This window comes from Hippocampus guttulatus, chromosome 19 (assembly GCF_054856545.1).
Source record: "Hippocampus guttulatus isolate MCC_2025c chromosome 19, RoL_Hgut_1.0, whole genome shotgun sequence".
In the NCBI taxonomy this organism is placed as follows: Eukaryota; Metazoa; Chordata; class Actinopteri; order Syngnathiformes; family Syngnathidae; genus Hippocampus; species Hippocampus guttulatus.
Genome location: NC_141279.1, coordinates 12,005,906 through 12,018,870, shown reverse-complemented (window position 1 = coordinate 12,018,870; position 12,965 = coordinate 12,005,906).

Below are 12,965 nucleotides of genomic sequence, written 5' to 3'. Positions count from 1 at the left end.
AATTTGTTTTGTCGTTTAATAATTACATCAGTCGCCCGCTGTGCCGCACGGTTATTTGGTCAGTCAGCCGCTGTATTCTTGTGCTGTGGGACCCACAAAACCAGCTTTCATGGGTCCAACATGACACTGTCTTCTCCAAACCAGTGCTTTGCAGTTATTTTGTGTTATGCTATTACAAGTTATTCTAGTGTGGCCAAAATTGCTAATACATTGCTGGGCTGAGGCAGCGGCTCGGAATTTAAGATCACTGGTCTGCTAAGGTCAAACTGCATGCCTTTTTTGTTGCACTGTCAGACGACCAGATAAAAATAATTTTGTCTTGGACTGGGCAAGACATCACACTACAAGTCCGTCACCGACCAGTGTGATTTGTTTATGTCCTTGGTGTATGACGCCTCCAAATTCAGCTGGGATTGACCTCATCTCTACCCTAAACCTGTGGACAAGCGCTGTTGAAAATGGATGGATCTGATTCAAAAAGACAAATGAAGATAATATATTTAGATCACTGTTAAGATCTTAAGCAACAAGAAAAGGTTAAATGAGAGTAATAAACATTTGTCCCTCAATGTTCTCTTCTCAGAGCAGTAAAATTATATGCTATACAATTATGGAAATGACTTAAGATTTATTATGATAGTGGTAGCTACTCCATTGTGACGTCTCGATAGTGATTCCCTGAACCTCTGTGAAGGTTTGACCCCGGGATGTCGAAAGTATATTTGTTATCACTGTTTTTCAATTTCTTCTTTATTGATGCTGTTGTTCAAATTTCTTCTTTCTTTTCCAACAGAAAAAATATGATGAAGCAGATCAAGACTGCAAACATTGTAAGCATTATATGTTTACCTTTTAAGATAAAACTGTAAGGATTCCGAGATCAAAATTGGATTAATTTCACAGTAGGGTTGGCCCGGTGGTCGAGTGATTCGAGGTCGTGTGCTCAATCCCGGCTCCGGCCTTCCTGTGTGGAGTTTGCACGTTCTCCCTGTGCCTGAGTGGGCTTTCTCCGGGTAGTCCGGGTTCCTCCCACATTCCAAAAACATGCATGGCAGGCTGATTGAACACTCTAACTTGTTTCTAGGTGTGAGTGTGAGCGCGGATGGTTATTTGTCTCTGTGCGCCTTGCAATTGGCTGGCAACTGGTTCAGAGTGTCCCCTGTCTACTGCCCAAAAACAGCTGGGATTGGCTCCAGCACCCCCCGCTACCCTAGTGAAGATAAGCCGGTTTGGAAAATTCATGGATGGATGGTTAAGAATCCTGTTTTACTTTAGTTTGAAGGCATTCTTTGACCAGAACATTGACAGGCAATATAACACTATATATACAGTATATATATATATATATATTTTTTTTTTTGCTTGGCTCTCGACAAAGGCGGACGCTTTTGCTTTCTGAGTTTGAATATATCTTCATAGGTATGAGTTGTGTGATCAAATTAATGGCCATTTAGGCTTCAGGAGGTCAACCTGAACTAAATACATGTTGAAGTGTGTGCATAAGTCCTTTGGTTTAGGTGTGACACTCAATTTGAGTTTTTATTAGGAAATGCATTTTCAGGCAGAGATGAGCAAGTTTTCTGAGTTTCAAGTATCTTCATAGGAATGAGTTGTGTGGTCAAATTAATGCTCATATAGGCTTCAGGATGACCTCCTGAACAAAATACATGTTTGTGCATAAGTCCTTTGGTTTAGGCGTGACACTCAAATTGAGTTTTTATTGCTTTAAATGCATTTTCAGCCCCAGCTGAGCACGTTTTGTGAGTTTGAATGTATCTTCATAGGAATGAGTTGTGTGGTCAAATTAATGCTCATATAGGCTTCAGGATGACCTCCTGAACTAAATACATGTTGAAGTGTGTGCATAAGTCCTTTGGTTTAGGCGTGACACTCAATTTGAGTTTTTATTGCTTTAAATGCATTTTCAGCCCGAGCTGAGCACGTTTTGTCAGTTTGAATGTATCTTCATAGGAATGAGTTGTGTAGTCAAATTAATGCTCATATGGGCTTCAGGAGGTCATCCTGAACATAATACATGTTGAAGTGTGTGCATAAGTCCTTTGGTTTGGGCGTGACACTCAATTTGAGTTTTTATTGCTTTAAATATATTTTCAGCCCGAGCTGAGCACGTTTTGTGAGTTTGAATGTATCTTCATAGGAATGAGTTGTGTAGTCAAATTAATGCTCATTTAGGCTTCAGGAGGACATCCTGAACTAAATACATGTTGAAGTGTGTGCAAAAGTCCTTTGGTTTGGGAGTGACACTCAATTTGAGTTATTATTGCTTTAAATGCATTTTCAGGCCGAGTGGAACAAGTTTTCAAAATGTGTCTTGAATCATGTTATGGTCTATGTTGCCCTCTACTGACCAAAGTCCGTTATTGTCTCCGAGGCCTGAAACCATTTTACATTTATATGACTGTACTCTTGAGCCAATTATTAAATTTATCTTTGTTCTTGAACTAATTATAACTCAACGCGGGTCCCATGACTATACTCAATTTCAGTTTTTATTGCTTTACAGTTTCGGGCCGAGCTGAGCACGTGTTCTGAGTTTGAATGTATCTTCATAGGAATGAGATGTGTGATCATATTAATGTTCATTTAGGCTTCAGGAGGACATCCTGAACTAAATACATGTTGAAGTGTGTGCATAGGTCCTTTGGTTTAGGCGTGACACTCAATTTGAGTTTTTATTGCTTTAAATGCATTTTCAGCCCGAGCTGAGCACGTTTTGTCAGTTTGAATGTATCTTCATAGGAATGAGTTGTGTAGTCAAATTAATGCTCATATGGGCTTCAGGAGGTCATCCTGAACAAAATACATGTTGAAGTGTGTGCATAAGTCCTTTGGTTTAGGCGTCACTCTCAATTTGAGGTTTTATTGCTTTGAATGCATTTTCAGCCCGAGCTGACCACGTTTTGTGAGTTTGAATGTATCTTGATACGAATGAGTTGTGTGGTCAAATTAATGCTCATATAGGCTTCAGGATGACCTCCTGAACTAAATACATGTTGAAGTGTGTGCATAAATCCTTTGGTTTAGGCGTGACACTCAATTTGAGTTTTTATTGCTTTAAATGCATTTTCAGCCCGAGCTGAGCACGTTTTGTGAGTTTGAATGTATCTTCATAGGAATGAGTTGTGTAGTCAAATTAATGCTCATATGGGCTTCAGGAGGTCATCTTGAACAAAATACATGTTGAAGTGTGTGCATAAGTCCTTTGGTTTAGGTGTGACACTCAATTTGAGTTTTTATTGCTTTAAATGCATTTTCAGCCCGAGCTGAGCACGTTTTGTGAGTTTGAATGTATCTTCATAGGAATGAGTTGTGTGGTCAAATTAATGCTCATTTAGGCTTCAGGTGGTCATCCTGAACAAATACATGTTGAAGTGTGTGCATAAGTCCTTTGATTTGGGCGTGACACTCAATTTGAGTTTTTATTGCTTTAAATGCATTTTCAGCCCGAGCTGAGCGCGCTTTCTGACTTTGAATGTATCTTCATAGGAATGAGTTGTGTGGTCAAATTAATGCTCATTTAGGCTTCAGGAGGACATCCTGAACTAAATACATGTTGAAGTGTGTCCATAAGCCCTTTTGGTTTAGGCGTGGCACTCAATTTGAGTTTTTATGGCTTTAAATGCATTTTCAGCCCGAGCTGAGCACGTTTTGTGAGTTTGAATGTATCTTCATAGGAATGAGTTGTGTAGTCAAATTAATGCTCATATGGGCTTCAGGAGGTCATCTTGAACAAAATACACTTTGAAGTGTGTGCATAAGTCCTTTGGTTTAGGTGTGACACTCAATTTGAGTTTTTATTGCTTTAAATGCATTTTCAGCCCGAGCTGAGCACGTTTTGTGAGTTTGAATGTATCTTCATAGGAATGAGTTGTGTAGCAAAATTAATGCTCATATGGGCTTCAGGAGGTCATCCTGAACTAAGTACATGTTGAAGTGTGTGCATAAGTCCTTTGGTTTGGGCGTGACACTCAATTTGAGTTTTTATTGCTTTAAATGCATTTTCAGCCCGAGCTGAGCACGTTTTGTGAGTTTGAATGTATCTTCATAGGAATGAGTTGTGTGGTCAAATTAATGCTCATTTAGGCTTCAGGTGGTCATCCTGAACAAAATACATGTTGAAGTGTGTGCATAAGTCCTTTGGTTTAGGCGTGACACTCAATTTGAGTTTTTATTGCTTTAAATGCATTTTCAGCCCGAGCTGAGCACGTTTTGTGAGTTTGAATGTATCTTCATAGGAATGAGTTGTGTGGTCAAATTAATGCTCATTTCGGCTTCAGGTGGTCATCCTGAACTAAATACATGTTGAAGTGTGTGCATAAGTCCTTTGGTTTAGGCGTGACACTCAATTTGAGTTTTTATTGCTTTAAATGCATTTTCAGCCCGAGCTGAGCACGTTTTGTCAGTTTGAATGTATCTTCATAGGAATGAGTTGTGTAGTCAAATTAATGCTCATATGGGCTTCAGGAGGTCATCCTGAACATAATACATGTTGAAGTGTGTGCATAAGTCCTTTGGTTTAGGCGTGACACTCAATTTGAGTTTTTATTGCTTTAAATATATTTTCAGCCCGAGCTGAGCACGTTTTGTGAGTTTGAATGTATCTTCATAGGAATGAGTTGTGTGGTCAAATTAATGCTCATTTAGGCTTCAGGCGGACATCCTGAACTAAGTACATGTTGAAGTGTGTGCATAAGTCCTTTGGTTTGGGCGTGACACTCAATTTGAGTTTTTATTGCTTTAAATGCATTTTCAGCCCGAGCTGAGCACGTTTTGTGAGTTTGAATGTATCTTCATAGGAATGAGTTGTGTGGTCAAATTAATGCTCATTTAGGCTTCAGGTGGTCATCCTGAACAAAATACATGTTGAAGTGTGTGCATAAGTCCTTTGGTTTAGGCGTGACACTCAATTTGAGTTTTTATTGCTTTAAATGCATTTTCAGCCCGAGCTGAGCACGTTTTGTGAGTTTGAATGTATCTTCATAGGAATGAGTTGTGTGGTCAAATTAATGCTCATTTCGGCTTCAGGTGGTCATCCTGAACTAAATACATGTTGAAGTGTGTGCATAAGTCCTTTGGTTTAGGCGTGACACTCAATTTGAGTTTTTATTGCTTTAAATGCATTTTCAGCCCGAGCTGAGCACGTTTTGTCAGTTTGAATGTATCTTCATAGGAATGAGTTGTGTAGTCAAATTAATGCTCATATGGGCTTCAGGAGGTCATCCTGAACATAATACATGTTGAAGTGTGTGCATAAGTCCTTTGGTTTAGGCGTGGCACTCAATTTGAGTTTTTATGGCTTTAAATGCATTTTCAGCCCGAGCTGAGCACGTTTTGTGAGTTTGAATGTATCTTCATAGGAATGAGTTGTGTAGTCAAATTAATGCTCATATGGGCTTCAGGAGGTCATCTTGAACAAAATACATGTTGAAGTGTGTGCATAAGTCCTTTGGTTTAGGTGTGACACTCAATTTGAGTTTTTATTGCTTTAAATGCATTTTCAGCCCGAGCTGAGCACGTTTTGTGAGTTTGAATGTATCTTCATAGGAATGAGTTGTGTAGCCAAATTAATGCTCATATGGGCTTCAGGAGGTCATCCTGAACTAAGTACATGTTGAAGTGTGTGCATAAGTCCTTTGGTTTGGGCGTGACACTCAATTTGAGTTTTTATTGCTTTAAATGCATTTTCAGCCCGAGCTGAGCACGTTTTGTGAGTTTGAATGTATCTTCATAGGAATGAGTTGTGTGGTCAAATTAATGCTCATTTAGGCTTCAGGTGGTCATCCTGAACAAAATACATGTTGAAGTGTGTGCATAAGTCCTTTGGTTTAGGCGTGACACTCAATTTGAGTTTTTATTGCTTTAAATGCATTTTCAGCCCGAGCTGAGCACGTTTTGTGAGTTTGAATGTATCTTCATAGGAATGAGTTGTGTGGTCAAATTAATGCTCATTTCGGCTTCAGGTGGTCATCCTGAACTAAATACATGTTGAAGTGTGTGCATAAGTCCTTTGGTTTAGGCGTGACACTCAATTTGAGTTTTTATTGCTTTAAATGCATTTTCAGCCCGAGCTGAGCACGTTTTGTCAGTTTGAATGTATCTTCATAGGAATGAGTTGTGTAGTCAAATTAATGCTCATATGGGCTTCAGGAGGTCATCCTGAACATAATACATGTTGAAGTGTGTGCATAAGTCCTTTGGTTTAGGCGTGACACTCAATTTGAGTTTTTATTGCTTTAAATATATTTTCAGCCCGAGCTGAGCACGTTTTGTGAGTTTGAATGTATCTTCATAGGAATGAGTTGTGTGGTCAAATTAATGCTCATTTAGGCTTCAGGCGGACATCCTGAACTAAGTACATGTTGAAGTGTGTGCATAAGTCCTTTGGTTTGGGCGTGACACTCAATTTGAGTTTTTATTGCTTTAAATGCATTTTCAGCCCGAGCTGAGCACGTTTTGTGAGTTTGAATGTATCTTCATAGGAATGAGTTGTGTGGTCAAATTAATGCTCATATGGGCTTCAGGAGGTCATCCTGAACTAAGTACATGTTGAAGTGTGTGCATAAGTCCTTTGGTTTGGGCGTGACACTCAATTTGAGTTTTTATTGCTTTAAATGCATTTTCAGCCCGAGCTGAGCACGTTTTGTGAGTTTGAATGTATCTTCATAGGAATGAGTTGTGTGGTCAAATTAATGCTTATTTGGGCTTCAGGAGGTCATCCTGAACAAAGTACATGTTGGAGTGTGTGCATAAGTCCTTTGGTTTAGGTGTGACACTCAATTTGAGTTTTATTGCTTTAAATGCATTTTCAGCCCGAGCTGAGCACGTTTTGTGAGTTTGAATGTATCTTCATAGGAATGAGTTGTGTGGTCAAATTAATGCTCATTTAGGCGTCAGGTGGTCATCCTGAACAAAATTCATGTTGAAGTGTGTGCATAAGTCCTTTGGTTTAGGCGTGACACTCAATTTGAGTTTTTATTGCTTTAAATATATTTTCAGCCCGAGCTGAGCACGTTTTGTGAGTTTGAATGTATCTTCATAGGAATGAGTTGTGTGGTCAAATTAATGCTCATTTAGGCTTCAGGCGGACATCCTGAACTAAGTACATGTTGAAGTGTGTGCATAAGTCCTTTGGTTTGGGCGTGACACTCAATTTGAGTTTTTATTGCTTTAAATGCATTTTCAGCCCGAGCTGAGCACGTTTTGTGAGTTTGAATGTATCTTCATAGGAATGAGTTGTGTGGTCAAATTAATGCTCATTTAGGCTTCAGGTGGTCATCCTGAACAAAATACATGTTGAAGTGTGTGCATAAGTCCTTTGGTTTAGGCGTGACACTCAATTTGAGTTTTTATTGCTTTAAATGCATTTTCAGCCCGAGCTGAGCACGTTTTGTGAGTTTGAATGTATCTTCATAGGAATGAGTTGTGTGGTCAAATTAATGCTCATTTCGGCTTCAGGTGGTCATCCTGAACTAAATACATGTTGAAGTGTGTGCATAAGTCCTTTGGTTTAGGCGTGACACTCAATTTGAGTTTTTATTGCTTTAAATGCATTTTCAGCCCGAGCTGAGCACGTTTTGTCAGTTTGAATGTATCTTCATAGGAATGAGTTGTGTAGTCAAATTAATGCTCATATGGGCTTCAGGAGGTCATCCTGAACATAATACATGTTGAAGTGTGTGCATAAGTCCTTTGGTTTAGGCGTGACACTCAATTTGAGTTTTTATTGCTTTAAATATATTTTCAGCCCGAGCTGAGCACGTTTTGTGAGTTTGAATGTATCTTCATAGGAATGAGTTGTGTGGTCAAATTAATGCTCATTTAGGCTTCAGGCGGACATCCTGAACTAAGTACATGTTGAAGTGTGTGCATAAATCCTTTGGTTTAGGCGTGACACTCAATTTGAGTTTTTATTGCTTTGAATGCATTTTCAGCCCGAGCTGAGCACGTTTTGTGAGTTTGAATGTATCTTGATAGGAATGAGTTGTGTGGTCAAAAATGCTCATTTAGGCTTCAGGTGGTCATCCTGAACAAAATTCATGTTGAAGTGTGTGCATAAGTCCTTTGGTTTAGGCGTGACACTCAATTTGAGTTTTTATTGCTTTAAATGCATTTTCAGCCCGAGCTGAGCACGTTTTGTGAGTTTGAATGTATCTTCATAGAATGAGTTGTGTGGTCAAATTAATGCTTATTTGGGCTTCAGGAGGTCATCCTGAACAAAGTACATGTTGGAGTGTGTGCATAAGTCCTTTGGTTTAGGTGTGACACTCAATTTGAGTTTTATTGCTTTAAATGCATTTTCAGCCCGAGCTGAGCACGTTTTGTGAGTTTGAATGTATCTTCATAGGAATGAGTTGTGTGGTCAAATTAATGCTCATTTAGGCGTCAGGTGGTCATCCTGAACAAAATTCATGTTGAAGTGTGTGCATAAGTCCTTTGGTTTAGGCGTGACACTCAATTTGAGTTTTTATTGCTTTAAATGCATTTTCAGCCCGAGCTGAGCACGTTTTGTGAGTTTGAATGTATCTTCATAGGAATGAGTTATGTGGTCAAATTAATGCTCATATAGGCTCCAGGATGACCTCCTGAACTAAATACATGTTGAAGTGTGTGCATAAATCCTTTGGTTTAGGCGTGACACTCAATTTGAGTTTTTATTGCTTTAAATGTATTTTCAGCCCGAGCTGAGCGCGCTTTCTGACTTTGAATGTATCTTCATAGGAATGAGTTGTGTGGTCAAATTAATGCTCATTTAGGCTTCAGGTGGTCATCCTGAACAAAATACATGTTAAAGTGTGTGCATAAGTCCTTTGGTTTAGGCGTGACACTCAATTTGAGTTTTTATTGCTTTAAATGCATTTTCAGCCCGAGCTGAGCGCGCTTTCTGACTTTGAATGTATCTTGATACGAATGAGTTGTGTTGTCAAATTAATGCTCATATAGGCTTCAGGATGACCTCCTGAACAAAATAGATGTTAAAGTGTGCGCATAAGTCCTTTGGTTTAGGCGTGACACTCAATTTGAGTTTTTATTGCTTTAAATGCATTTTCAGCCCGAGCTGAGCACGTTTTGTGAGTTTGAATGTATCTTCATAGGAATGAGTTGTGTGGTCAAATTAATGCTCGTTTAGGCTTCAGGTGGTCATCCTGAACAAAATACATGTTAAAGTGTGTGCATAAGTCCTTTGGTTTAGGTGTGACACTCAATTTGAGTTTTTATTGCGAAATGCATTTTCAGGCCGAGCTGAGCAAGTTTTCTGAGTTTGAAGTATCTTCATAGGAATGAGTTGTGTGGTCAAATTAATGCTAATTTAGGCTTCGGGAGGTCATCCTGAACAAAATACATGTTGAAGTGTGTGCATAAGTCCTTTGGTTTTGGCATGACACTCAATTTGAGGTTTTATTGCTTTAAATCATTTTCAGCCCGAGCTGAGCGCGCTTTCTGACTTTGAATGTATCTTCATAGGAATGAGTTGTGTGGTCAAATTAATGCTCATTTAGGCTTCAGGTGGTCATCCTGAACAAAATACATGTTAACGTGTGTGCATAAGTCCTTTGGTTTAGGCGTGACACTCAATTTGAGTTTTTATTGCTTTAAATGTATTTTCAGCCCGAGCTGAGCGCGCTTTCTGACTTTGAATGTATCTTCATAGGAATGAGTTGTGTGGTCAAATTAATGCTTGTTTAGGCTTCAGGTGGTCATCCTGAACAAAATACATGTTAAAGTGTGTGCATAAGTCCTTTGGTTTAGGCGTGACACTCAATTTGAGTTTTTATTGCTTTAAATGCATTTTCAGCCCGAGCTGAGCGCGCTTTCTGACTTTGAATGTATCTTCATAGGAATGAGTTGTTTGGTCAAATTAATGCTCATTTAGGCTTCAGGTGGTCATCCTGAACAAAATACATGTTGAAGTGTGTGCATAAGTCCTTTGGTTTAGGTGTGACACTCAATTTGAGTTTTTATTGCGAAATGCATTTTCAGGCAGAGATGAGCAAGTTTTCTGAGTTTGAAGTATCTTCATAGGAATGAGTTGTGTGGTAAAATTAATGCTAATTTAGGCTTCAGGAGGTCATCCTGAACAAAATACATGTTGAAGTGTGTGCATAAGTCCTTTGGTTCAGGCGTGACACTCAATTTGAGTTTTTATTGCTTTAAATGCATTTTCAGCCCGAGCTGAGCACGTTTTGTGAGTTTGAATGTATCTTCATAGGAATGAGTTGTGTAGTCAAATTAATGCTCATATGGGCTTCAGGAGGTCATCCTGAACAAAATACATGTTGAAGTGTGTGCATAAGTCATTTGGTTTAGGTGTGACACTCAATTTGAGTTTTTATTGCTTTAAATGCATTTTCAGCCCGAGCTGAGAGCGCTTTCTGACTTTGAATGTATCTTCATAGGAATGAGTTGTGTGGTCAAATTAATGCTTGTTTAGGCTTCAGGTGGTCATCCTGAACAAAATACATGTTGAAGTGTGTGCATAAGTCCTTTGGTTTAGGCGTGACACTCAATTTGAGTTTTTATTGCTTTAAATGCATTTTCAGCCCGAGCTGAGCACGTTTTGTGAGTTTGAATGTATCTTCATAGGAATGAGTTGTGTGGTCAAATTAATGCTCATTTCGGCTTCAGGTGGTCATCCTGAACTAAATACATGTTGAAGTGTGTGCATAAGTCCTTTGGTTTAGGCGTGACACTCAATTTGAGTTTTTATTGCTTTAAATGCATTTTCAGCCCGAGCTGAGCACGTTTTGTCAGTTTGAATGTATCTTCATAGGAATGAGTTGTGTAGTCAAATTAATGCTCATATGGGCTTCAGGAGGTCATCCTGAACATAATACATGTTGAAGTGTGTGCATAAGTCCTTTGGTTTAGGCGTGGCACTCAATTTGAGTTTTTATGGCTTTAAATGCATTTTCAGCCCGAGCTGAGCACGTTTTGTGAGTTTGAATGTATCTTCATAGGAATGAGTTGTGTAGTCAAATTAATGCTCATATGGGCTTCAGGAGGTCATCTTGAACAAAATACATGTTGAAGTGTGTGCATAAGTCCTTTGGTTTAGGTGTGACACTCAATTTGAGTTTTTATTGCTTTAAATGCATTTTCAGCCCGAGCTGAGCACGTTTTGTGAGTTTGAATGTATCTTCATAGGAATGAGTTGTGTAGCCAAATTAATGCTCATATGGGCTTCAGGAGGTCATCCTGAACTAAGTACATGTTGAAGTGTGTGCATAAGTCCTTTGGTTTGGGCGTGACACTCAATTTGAGTTTTTATTGCTTTAAATGCATTTTCAGCCCGAGCTGAGCACGTTTTGTGAGTTTGAATGTATCTTCATAGGAATGAGTTGTGTGGTCAAATTAATGCTCATTTAGGCTTCAGGTGGTCATCCTGAACAAAATACATGTTGAAGTGTGTGCATAAGTCCTTTGGTTTAGGCGTGACACTCAATTTGAGTTTTTATTGCTTTAAATGCATTTTCAGCCCGAGCTGAGCACGTTTTGTGAGTTTGAATGTATCTTCATAGGAATGAGTTGTGTGGTCAAATTAATGCTCATTTCGGCTTCAGGTGGTCATCCTGAACTAAATACATGTTGAAGTGTGTGCATAAGTCCTTTGGTTTAGGCGTGACACTCAATTTGAGTTTTTATTGCTTTAAATGCATTTTCAGCCCGAGCTGAGCACGTTTTGTCAGTTTGAATGTATCTTCATAGGAATGAGTTGTGTAGTCAAATTAATGCTCATATGGGCTTCAGGAGGTCATCCTGAACATAATACATGTTGAAGTGTGTGCATAAGTCCTTTGGTTTAGGCGTGACACTCAATTTGAGTTTTTATTGCTTTAAATATATTTTCAGCCCGAGCTGAGCACGTTTTGTGAGTTTGAATGTATCTTCATAGGAATGAGTTGTGTGGTCAAATTAATGCTCATTTAGGCTTCAGGCGGACATCCTGAACTAAGTACATGTTGAAGTGTGTGCATAAGTCCTTTGGTTTGGGCGTGACACTCAATTTGAGTTTTTATTGCTTTAAATGCATTTTCAGCCCGAGCTGAGCACGTTTTGTGAGTTTGAATGTATCTTCATAGGAATGAGTTGTGTGGTCAAATTAATGCTCATATGGGCTTCAGGAGGTCATCCTGAACTAAGTACATGTTGAAGTGTGTGCATAAGTCCTTTGGTTTGGGCGTGACACTCAATTTGAGTTTTTATTGCTTTAAATGCATTTTCAGCCCGAGCTGAGCACGTTTTGTGAGTTTGAATGTATCTTCATAGGAATGAGTTGTGTGGTCAAATTAATGCTTATTTGGGCTTCAGGAGGTCATCCTGAACAAAGTACATGTTGGAGTGTGTGCATAAGTCCTTTGGTTTAGGTGTGACACTCAATTTGAGTTTTATTGCTTTAAATGCATTTTCAGCCCGAGCTGAGCACGTTTTGTGAGTTTGAATGTATCTTCATAGGAATGAGTTGTGTGGTCAAATTAATGCTCATTTAGGCGTCAGGTGGTCATCCTGAACAAAATTCATGTTGAAGTGTGTGCATAAGTCCTTTGGTTTAGGCGTGACACTCAATTTGAGTTTTTATTGCTTTAAATATATTTTCAGCCCGAGCTGAGCACGTTTTGTGAGTTTGAATGTATCTTCATAGGAATGAGTTGTGTGGTCAAATTAATGCTCATTTAGGCTTCAGGCGGACATCCTGAACTAAGTACATGTTGAAGTGTGTGCATAAGTCCTTTGGTTTGGGCGTGACACTCAATTTGAGTTTTTATTGCTTTAAATGCATTTTCAGCCCGAGCTGAGCACGTTTTGTGAGTTTGAATGTATCTTCATAGGAATGAGTTGTGTGGTCAAATTAATGCTCATTTAGGCTTCAGGTGGTCATCCTGAACAAAATACATGTTGAAGTGTGTGCATAAGTCCTTTGGTTTAGGCGTGACACTCAATTTGAGTTT